Source organism: Capsicum annuum, chromosome 1, assembly GCF_002878395.1.
Source record: "Capsicum annuum cultivar UCD-10X-F1 chromosome 1, UCD10Xv1.1, whole genome shotgun sequence".
Classification (NCBI taxonomy): domain Eukaryota; kingdom Viridiplantae; phylum Streptophyta; class Magnoliopsida; order Solanales; family Solanaceae; genus Capsicum; species Capsicum annuum.
Window position 1 is genome coordinate 142869520 of NC_061111.1, and position 9770 is coordinate 142879289.

The window sequence follows — 9770 nt, forward strand, 5'->3', positions numbered from 1 at the left end:
TAGAGATGGGCGTTTAACTTACTTTTAACACATCCTTTCATCCTCAGACTAAGGGACAATCTAATAGAATAATTCAAGGGCTTGAGGACATACTAAGGGCTCATGTGGTTGACTCCTGTGGTAATTGGTACAAACTCTTGTTATTGTGTAACTTTTCATACAAATATAGTTAGCATTCGAGCATTGATATGGCTCCATTTGAGGCACTTTATGAGAGGAGGTGTCGATCTCCCATAAGGTGGTTTGAGGCTAGTGATGTGAAGTGTTGAGGCATTCATTTGGTTAAAGTATCCCAGGAAAAGGTGATATTTATCCAAACAAAGTTGTTGGAAGCCCAAAGTAGACCAAAAGTGTCTGAAAATTGTAAGCTGAGGAATCATCCAGTTAAAAAATCCAGTTGGGAAACCAAGAATGATGCGTGGTACAAGTACCCTCATTAGTTTGAGGATACATGTACTCTTTCTTTCCTTTACTTGGTTCATTTTTCTTTATTGATAATTTAGGGACAAAAAATAGTAAACGGGTATCTATGGTAACAACCCTTCCCATCATCATTAGTAAGTCAATTGTGCAAATGTTTGGGTGAAGTTTTTCCCCTAAATTGAAAGTTAAAAATTTTAGGTTAGGTATTCTTGGATAAAATTCGAGCAATGTATGGTCTAAGGAAATAAAGGAATCGATTGGGTAGATGTAATAAAGTTTAGCATGATTTTATGTTATCTATGATGATAAGGAATCCATAGGATTTTTCAGAAGTGAATCTAGGTGGGTAAAAGGAAAATCTAGGAGCATACCCAAGTTTTTGCATCATCACACCCACTATGGTGGATGATAGGCAAATATGGTGCTACCTCTCTAGTTTAGAAATTCCCCTATAATAGGAATCAAAGTTGGCCAATCTTGCTATAACGAGAACATTGCACCATAGTGATGCTACTATACCAGGGTAGGTCCGCTATAGCAGGGTATATGGTTGTTTATGTAGAAAACTCCCTTAAAATGACCTACTATTTTTTAATGTGTTTTGGGGAGGGCTTACGCGACTTTCACCTACTTCCACTAGAATTCTTCATAAACATAGGTTGATTATCCCCATTATCTAGTTTTTCAATTCCTAAACCTTAGAATCACTAGTTTACATGTTTTGGGATGTTTTAGCTTGACTTTTGGGATTTAGTTAAAGGTTTACAATTTGTTATTTGATGATTAAAATTCATAAATTAACTATAAATTTTGTAGTTTATGGTGAATTTATGGTTAGAAATACCTAAAATGGGGGAACAATTGTGAAATTGGCCTTGGGATTCGAGATTAGTTTGTAATCCTTTATATTATAGAAAAATTGATTGATTATGTTTTATGTCCATATTTTTAGACTATAATCAATATGAGGTTGCAAGAAAAAGGGAAAGCTCAAGTTAGTTAGAGCATTTCAGGCTTGGATTGAGGTAGATGATGATTTAATATAGCTAAAACCCAACTTGTTTATGTGTGCATGTTAACTATTCCTTAGTATTGCTAGTAAGATGCCTGTTTAAGGTAATTAAATAATTGTTTGATATCTTGAGTGTTAATTACATGCAATGAACTTTAAGTAAAAATTTTTGGTTTTTACAAGTGTTGTTTCTAATTTTTTGTTATTGTGAATGTTGTGATATCCATCATTATTGTAGGATGTATCGGTATTTTGATACCTTCACAGGATTAGTTAATAAAATATTTGTAGACACTTGATATTTGGGATTCGATACATGGACAAGAGCTCATCCCCAACTTGTAATGGCTAATGGAGACCATAAGACCCTAAACATATGTGTTCAAGGTATAGGTGAGTGTGATGGTTCCTTGAGTGAAGTTGAGATTTTGTGTTTTCTTGATTATATTTGTTCTTTTAGTGAAATGGTATTAAGTGTTGTCATTATTATTTTTGTTTCTATAGTGAACCAGGTTTATGTGATTGATTTCAAATGGTTTTTATTTTGGTAAATCGGGATGCATGATAATTATTAATGTTGTTTTAATATATATATTAGACCCCTAAGTCGTCCAGGCTAGTTGGAAGTTGTGGCATAGCTCTATGTTGTCTATTTACTTTTGTAACTAGGACATGGCAAGGTAATTTTTGAGTCATGGATTGTTTACTTGGAGTTCTTTTGGTAGTCATAGATGATTTCACTTGTTTCCATGCTCATTCTTGTTAACTAAATTCTATGATGTTGATGAATAAGTTGTCTTATGAACTTGAATTAAGGTTGCATGACATATGTAAGATATTCATGGATTTCTTCTTGCACTACGTTATAGTTTTATGTTCATATTCATCATTTTGTGTCGGCCAATTTACCTACAAGTACCAGGTTGTTTCTTGTTTGTTGATACTATACGTGCTCTATTTTTGTTGAGTGAAGAGTATAGTCTAGCGATTTTTTGAGACCTTAGCAGTGATTCAAACCATATTTGAAGTCAAAGGTAAGCTACATATTTCATGATGCCATGAGTTCTTCACTTGTTTCTCTGGTCCATTGTTTTAGACTTAGACTTTATTTTTCCTTTAGGGTTGCATCCACTTTTTGACATATATTTGAGTTTTTGTACACAGACTTTTTGGTTCAAGGGGATGGTTTATTCCATATTTTTATTTGTTACTCTTTATGAGATATTAATTATTGATTTTACAAATCAGATTAGTTTAGTTGCCTATTTTTGCAAAGTGTTAGATGTTTTATGTGGTTAGTTGGTTCTCCAATTAGAGGGTGCCACTAACGACGGGTTTGGGTTGTGACATTTATATTGTTTCACATTATATGAATATGATATAAGTTAGTTTTGCTAAGAATTTGTGCAACCTCCCTCTTATAAGTATGGCAAGATTCATATCCATGAAAGGGACTCTACTTAAGAAGACTTCCAGACACCCGAGGACCACTTAAACCTAATGCTCTCATGCCATGTTTGTCACACCTAGTCTACACCATGGAAGTAACACAATGTTTAGAGCCACAAATGAGCCTAAACCAACCCATAGAATGGCATAATACTAATAGACATGAAAAAATTAAAATATTTGTGTAGAAGCTAAACTTATTTTAGATGTATATATATATGTGTGTGTGTGAAACAATCTGATATAAGTCTACATTTGAATCAACGCCAATTCTAAAATGAATCTAGTAGTTGAAAGTCTAACTCTATGTCTGAAAAGTCTCTAAAATTGATGAGATACAGGGACAAGTCTCTAACTAACTCCAAATTTCAAAAATAAAAATACTAAAAAAATGTGATAAATCATCTGATGTTTAGGACTCACCTCCAATAAATTTTAGGGTAGTACTAGAATATTCTAACTGTGATGCTCATACTGAGCTCCCAAACCTATATCATTGCATTGGCCTATCCCACTAGTGATATTGTATGCTATGGGCCTAGACCTATGATGAGTGGTGAATTTGCCACACATTTTCACTCAATAATTATGCACGCTACTATAAATTGAATGTATAAATGACACATGTTTGTGATTAAATGCACTAATTTCCATATTTTTTGTATGCACACAGGTGATGAGATAGAAATATGTGGATTTGAACTAAATAGAGATCAAACGGAGAGAAAAAGTACATAGTTGAAGACCTTGAACGGATTAGGCTCAGTTACCACGATAGCGGCTAGTCAAGATCAGGTCAACCAGTGCGATCACGGAAAGCTGATGTGATCGCCACTTAGCAGGATTTTTGCCCAAGATAGTTTTGTAATTTCACGCGGCCAAACTCAATTCCTTTTTAAGGATAAAACCCTTTATCTTTTAGGAATTATATACTATTGAAATACTTTTGAATTTTAAGTATAAACCCTAAATTGGGCAAGAACAGTAATTTGATTTGGAGAATTTGAATTTAATATTTGTGAAAAATAGATGCTTTGAACAATCCCTATGGTATATTTTTCTCTATTCTCTTCATGAGTAGCTAAGCATTAATTTTCTTGGGATTACATCAAAATAAGGTGCAATTAAGTGTGTGATGTAATGTTTTTGTGTATATGCTAGTTTGTTGATGATGGGTTGTTCTATTTCTTGGTTAAATTAGTTGGGATTTGTGAGTGAAAACATCAAATACCCAAAATGGGTTTGTGGGTGAAAACTCCAAACTCTTGAAAGCTAAACCATCCTTGAAAGAGGACTTAGGGTGAACTTTTAGAACCCATATCATACTTGAAAGATAGATATAGGTGACAAAGCGATAGTACATAATTAATGGATGTAGTTTCTAATTTTCACTATCTTAGATATAGGGGTAATTAAGAAGTTGACTATATCATGGGCATCTCCCTAGAAATAGGGATGCCCAATTAAGGTATTGGGTGGTTGAAGTTTGACACACTTGATAGGTATGTGAAGAGATCAAGGAGTGAAATTCTTGAGGTTTTGTTGACAAAATAGCCTCAAGGATCATAGACCTAGCCTACCATATTATAATTGATAACTAGTATGTAAACTAACTCTTCATGCACCCATTGATAACTTTCCCTCCCCTAATTTTTATTCATGCATTTTTTCTATTCACATTGCAGGTAGCTTATTAGTAGCATTTAACACCCATAGGACTAGAATTTTAATTTTGGTTCTTGTTGATTTGACCTCAATGAAAGTTGAGCTATTGACAACGATCATCCTCTTCTACTTTCGATGGTATAGGTGAGCGTTGTTACAAGGGCACCATTGCGAGGGAGTGAATTTAGTTTTCACTAGTACGGTGTTGAGTGTTACTTTGGGCACACCCGTAGTGATTTGTATTTATTTTGGTTATTTTGTTTCCCTTTTAGGCGATTCTCATAGTTTTCATGGAACCACAAGTGATAATGCGAGCATTGTCAGGTCTTTCTATAGCCCTTTTGATGAGAAGGAGCAACTCAATAACGTTGGTCGATCAAGTGTCATCCATATCCTACCTACTTAAGGGAACTATTTCTTTCATGTCACAAGCATCATATTGCATATGCTCTAAATAAAGGGACTTTTTGGGGGACAAGTCTATGAGGACCCCAACTTACACTTAAAGAATTTCATCAAATTATGTGCACCTTTTTTTATTGAACACATAACCCAAGAGTCCATCCGGCTTTGTATATTCCCATTTTCTCTAACAGAGAGGCAGTGTTGTGGTTGTGCTCTTATCCAGATGGTCCATCACCTTATGTGATGAACTCATTATGGTCTTCCATGATCAGTATTTCTCACCGTCCAAAATGATCTAATTGCAGAATGAGATCATGAACTTTAAAAAATTGAATGGGGAACCAGTGTACGAGGTATGGGAAAGATTTAACAAAAAACTCTTGCATTGTCCCAATCACGAGGTCCCGAATAAGATGCTTCTCCAAATCATTTATCGTGCTCTTAGTTCACTCAATAAAACCATGGTAGACAATACAATAGAGGGCTCTCTTGTGAAGTTTACTTATCATGCGGCTTCAAATTCAATTGGTAAAGTTTCCAAGAAAAGCTGAGGGTGGCATACCCAAGATGCCGAGGTGCCAAAAGGATATCCTACAACCTTCGTGGGTGACAAGAAATAAAAAAGAGAGAAGAGAAGAGAGAGAAAATATGGAAAAAATGATGACTAAATTAGAGCTTTTGATGAAACATGTGATGGGTGGACCCATTAAAGTGGTGAATACAGTGGCATCCAAGGCATATGATGATGAAGAGGACAAGAAGCTTGATGAGGATATTTGGTATTTGGCTAATTATTCAGGGGGTTCCCACCCCGCATATCAAAGGCAAGGTTGGAACCAAGGATGGAATAAAAGAGATAGGGACCGTGACCATGATTGGAGGGCTAAGGATCGTGAATATGTTCATTATGTGATGAAGGATTCCAACTCCATTTAACCTGACAACTATAAAATGAAAGATATACTAGTAAGGATTTTGATGAAAGTGGAGGGAACAAATAAAGTAGTTTGTTAATTGAAAGGCAATTTTTTTGCAACTCAACCAGACGGTTGTATCCTACTTTGCTTTGATCAAACAATTGGATACTCAAATCGAGCAAATCTCTACTTAACTCAATGCTAGGCCAAAGGAAAGCCTCCCTAGTAACTCTATTGTGAACCCCAAAACTATGGACGAAGTGTTGGCTATTGTCACAAGGAGTGGTAAAACCCTCGTTTTTCTTGTGGTAGATGTTGAAAAGGATCCCGATGTGGAGAAAAAACTTGTGAATGATTCAAATAAAGAGACTCAGAAGTTTCATGAATGAAAAAAAAAAGAGTAGGTGTTGAATGAAAAAGTTGATGGTGAAAAGGATGAGAAAAGGTAGTTGAATATGATGAAGTGAAAAGTGATCCAAATACTACCATGGTGGTTTCCCCTCCATTCCCTCAAAGGCTTAAAAAGATTGAGGATAATTCTAAATTCAAAAAATTCATGGCTAATCTTGCCAACCTCTCCATTAATATCTCTTTACTGGAGGCTATCCAATATATCCCGGGGTTTGCTAAGATTATGAAAATCTTGATGTCAAAGAAGAATCTTGGTGAAGGTGATACCATTGAAGTCACCCATGGGTATAGTTCTATCACGAAAAGCAAAATGGCAGAAAAGAAATAACACCTCAGGGCCATTACTATTCAATGCACCATTGGAACACATAAGTTTGAAAATGCTTTATGTTACCTTGGTGTAAGCATTAATTACATGCCTTTTGAAATATATAAGAGGCTTGGCTAGGGAATTTTTACTCCAACATCAATGAGGCTTTTGATGGTGGACCGGTCTATCAAGAAACTGGTTGGTGTTGTGTTCGATGTGTAGGTGAAAGTAGATAAATTCATCCTCCCCATGGACTTTATGGTTCTAGATTGTTAAATATACCAATAGGTGCCTATCATTCTTGGTTGACCTTTTCGTGCCTCCAGGAGAGCCATTGTTGATTTGGAGCTTGGGGAAATGAGGTTTATAGTTTCTAATAGTGAAATGTCCTTCTAGGTGTACAAAATAAAGAAACAACTTGTGGAGCTTCAAGTTGTATCGGTGATCAATTTTGAAGTCGAGAAAAAAAATGAGGGGGCCCTTTATTACCCAAATTGTCAAATAAGGAAGACATCGTGCCATGATGACAACTAAGGCGCTATGTGGGAGGCAACCCACAAATGCCACGGAAGTGGCTCATGTCATTTGTTTTTAATTTCATAGTGTAGCTTTTAATTTTTCCATTTGATTAATTCATGCATTTGTACCACTATGTAGTGTGTTGAATGTGTTTGAGAAAGGAAAAGTTAGAAATTTGTGCATGATGAAATGAGCAAAGAAAAATGGGTCAAATTGAGCAATGAGCTCAATAGAAAAAAATAAGAGAGCAAAAATGCCCTCTATTGCTGCGATTGCTGAACTTTTGTCGCGATCGCGAACAGTTGACCACGATCACGGTCAAGACAGTTAAAAGATCATCGAACTTCTCTATTTTTACCATACTCCTTTCTAAAAATTTCTCTCAATTTGTACCTTCTCTTGAGCACCTTTATAGCATCCAGAAGCATTAGAGCATCCCTCTTGCATCATTCCTTCTGGTGAGTGTTTTAAATCAATATTTTGAATATGGAAAATAGGCCATAGAATGCATGTCATAGGGAAGGTCTAAATCTATGATTTTTCAAGATAAATGAAGTGTGCACACCATGTACTCGATCAAATGCCCAAGCGATTCATAGCTAGTTGTTTTCAGATCTTAAGGGTATAATCGAGTACCTAGTGACCATGTTCAATGCTTTCAGCGTAAACTCTTATGGTAGAACATGTTTTGGCCTAAAGTATAAATTTTTGGACAATGGAAATTTTGGATTGAAACTCGTCTTAGGTACCGCGATCATGTTCATCGGGATCGCGATCGCAGAACCATAGCTTGCGATCGCACTAATTGAGGCTGATTTTCTGCCAGGGCAAAAAATTTTACACTTTAATTTTTTGTCAAAACACCACCAAAAAGCTTTCTATGAGCTTTAATGAACAACATGACATAGTTTGTGCATATATATATCAAAGATTAATGAGGTTGCACTGTTCTCTTGCTTTTCAGGACCGTATCATGTAGGAATATGAACAAGTTCGATTTATGCCATACGAGTACCACACTCTTTACTATAGGAATTTTTTGATGACAAAGCTGCTCCCACAGAGAGGAATATTCTTCGAGAAAGTACTGAAAATGCTTTCAGCATTTCATGACAAGCTTGTGGATATGGGACGATGGTGCTTCACCCTAGATCTTTGCAAGAAAAATGAGCATTAGGTCTGGGAATTCAATGCTAACCTTAGTAGTATAAAACCCCAATTTTCTGTACTGAAATGCTACACGATGCTTATGACTCCAAAGGACCATAAGCTAATCCATGACTGATATCTGTATCTGTATACTGCATAATATATCATAAAAATACTGAAACATGTACTGAATGGCCATAAGGTTTAACTGAATAAACAATTGTTAAGAACAATGTCTGAAAATGGTATAACCATACCAAAAAAATCTGAAATAACTATCTGACATGCTATAGTCTGGAAAACCTCTAAACTGTCTGAACAACGAGTTGATGGGACATAGCCCCAACTAACTCCAACTACTGAAATAAACTTAAAACTGAAATACTAATGAAATCATCGTGTCCTCGAAAGATGAGGACTTACTTCTAACTTTGACTACTGTTACTGGAATCTACTGCTGATCTAGAGCTCGTACCTCTGAACCTATGGTGTAACATTAGAGAAAGAACCATAGCACAAATGCATTAGTACGACTAAATGTACTGAGTATACGAGTGAGGTAGGCTAAATGCAAAGGGTTATATGCATGAACAATGCTGACTAATATGAACATGAGAATACATACATGCATAAGCAACTATAACTGAAATCATAGTGATACTGACTATTGAGTCTGATTACTGACGACATAACTTCACTGATACTGAGTTACTGAATAGATAAATGACTATTTATGATAGTTTAAATTATGAAGAACTGGTCTGATTGACTGTATCTAACAGTTCTGAAACTGAATATTGATAACATTGCTATGATGACTAAGATAACTGATATAACTGTGATGATCAGCATAACCGATGTAACTGATGTTGAGCGATTGTATCTGATTGTCTAAGTTCTGATATTCTGAAGAACTATCTGAGTCTATTACTGAAACTGAGACTGAGACTGAAACTGATATAATGGGAGGTAATCATCTAACCAACATGCCCCAAAACTTAACTAGTTGGGGTCCAACCTGTAACCCCAGCTGGAAGGGTGTCAATACCGTGCCATGGGTAGAGACAACATGTGAGTAAACCCTATTCTGTTTTGGAGCTCATTTCGTCTGCCCTGCTATCAGGTAAATTCAAAAGAGATGCATTATCCCTATGGATAGGGACATCTTAACCTACGCTGGCTACATAGTTCTGGAACACAAGGATTACTTCTAGGAATCACACCCGATGACTATGATAGGTGATTCCCCATCTTTGGGTTCACTCGGTACTGAATCCTACTCCCAACTGAAAGACACTAAACTAATTTACTGAACTTAACTGATTAACAAAATTGATGTTAGAAGGATTGTTTAGCATAGCTAAACTGAGGTTATGAGAGCACTAATCATACTGAGTATTGAGTTCTTGAAATTTCTGAGAGTACTGAATTATGGAGATTACTGAAGTTATGGAGAACACTAGAATTTTTGAAGCTTCCGATATCACTGAGTAATGAGATTACTGAGATT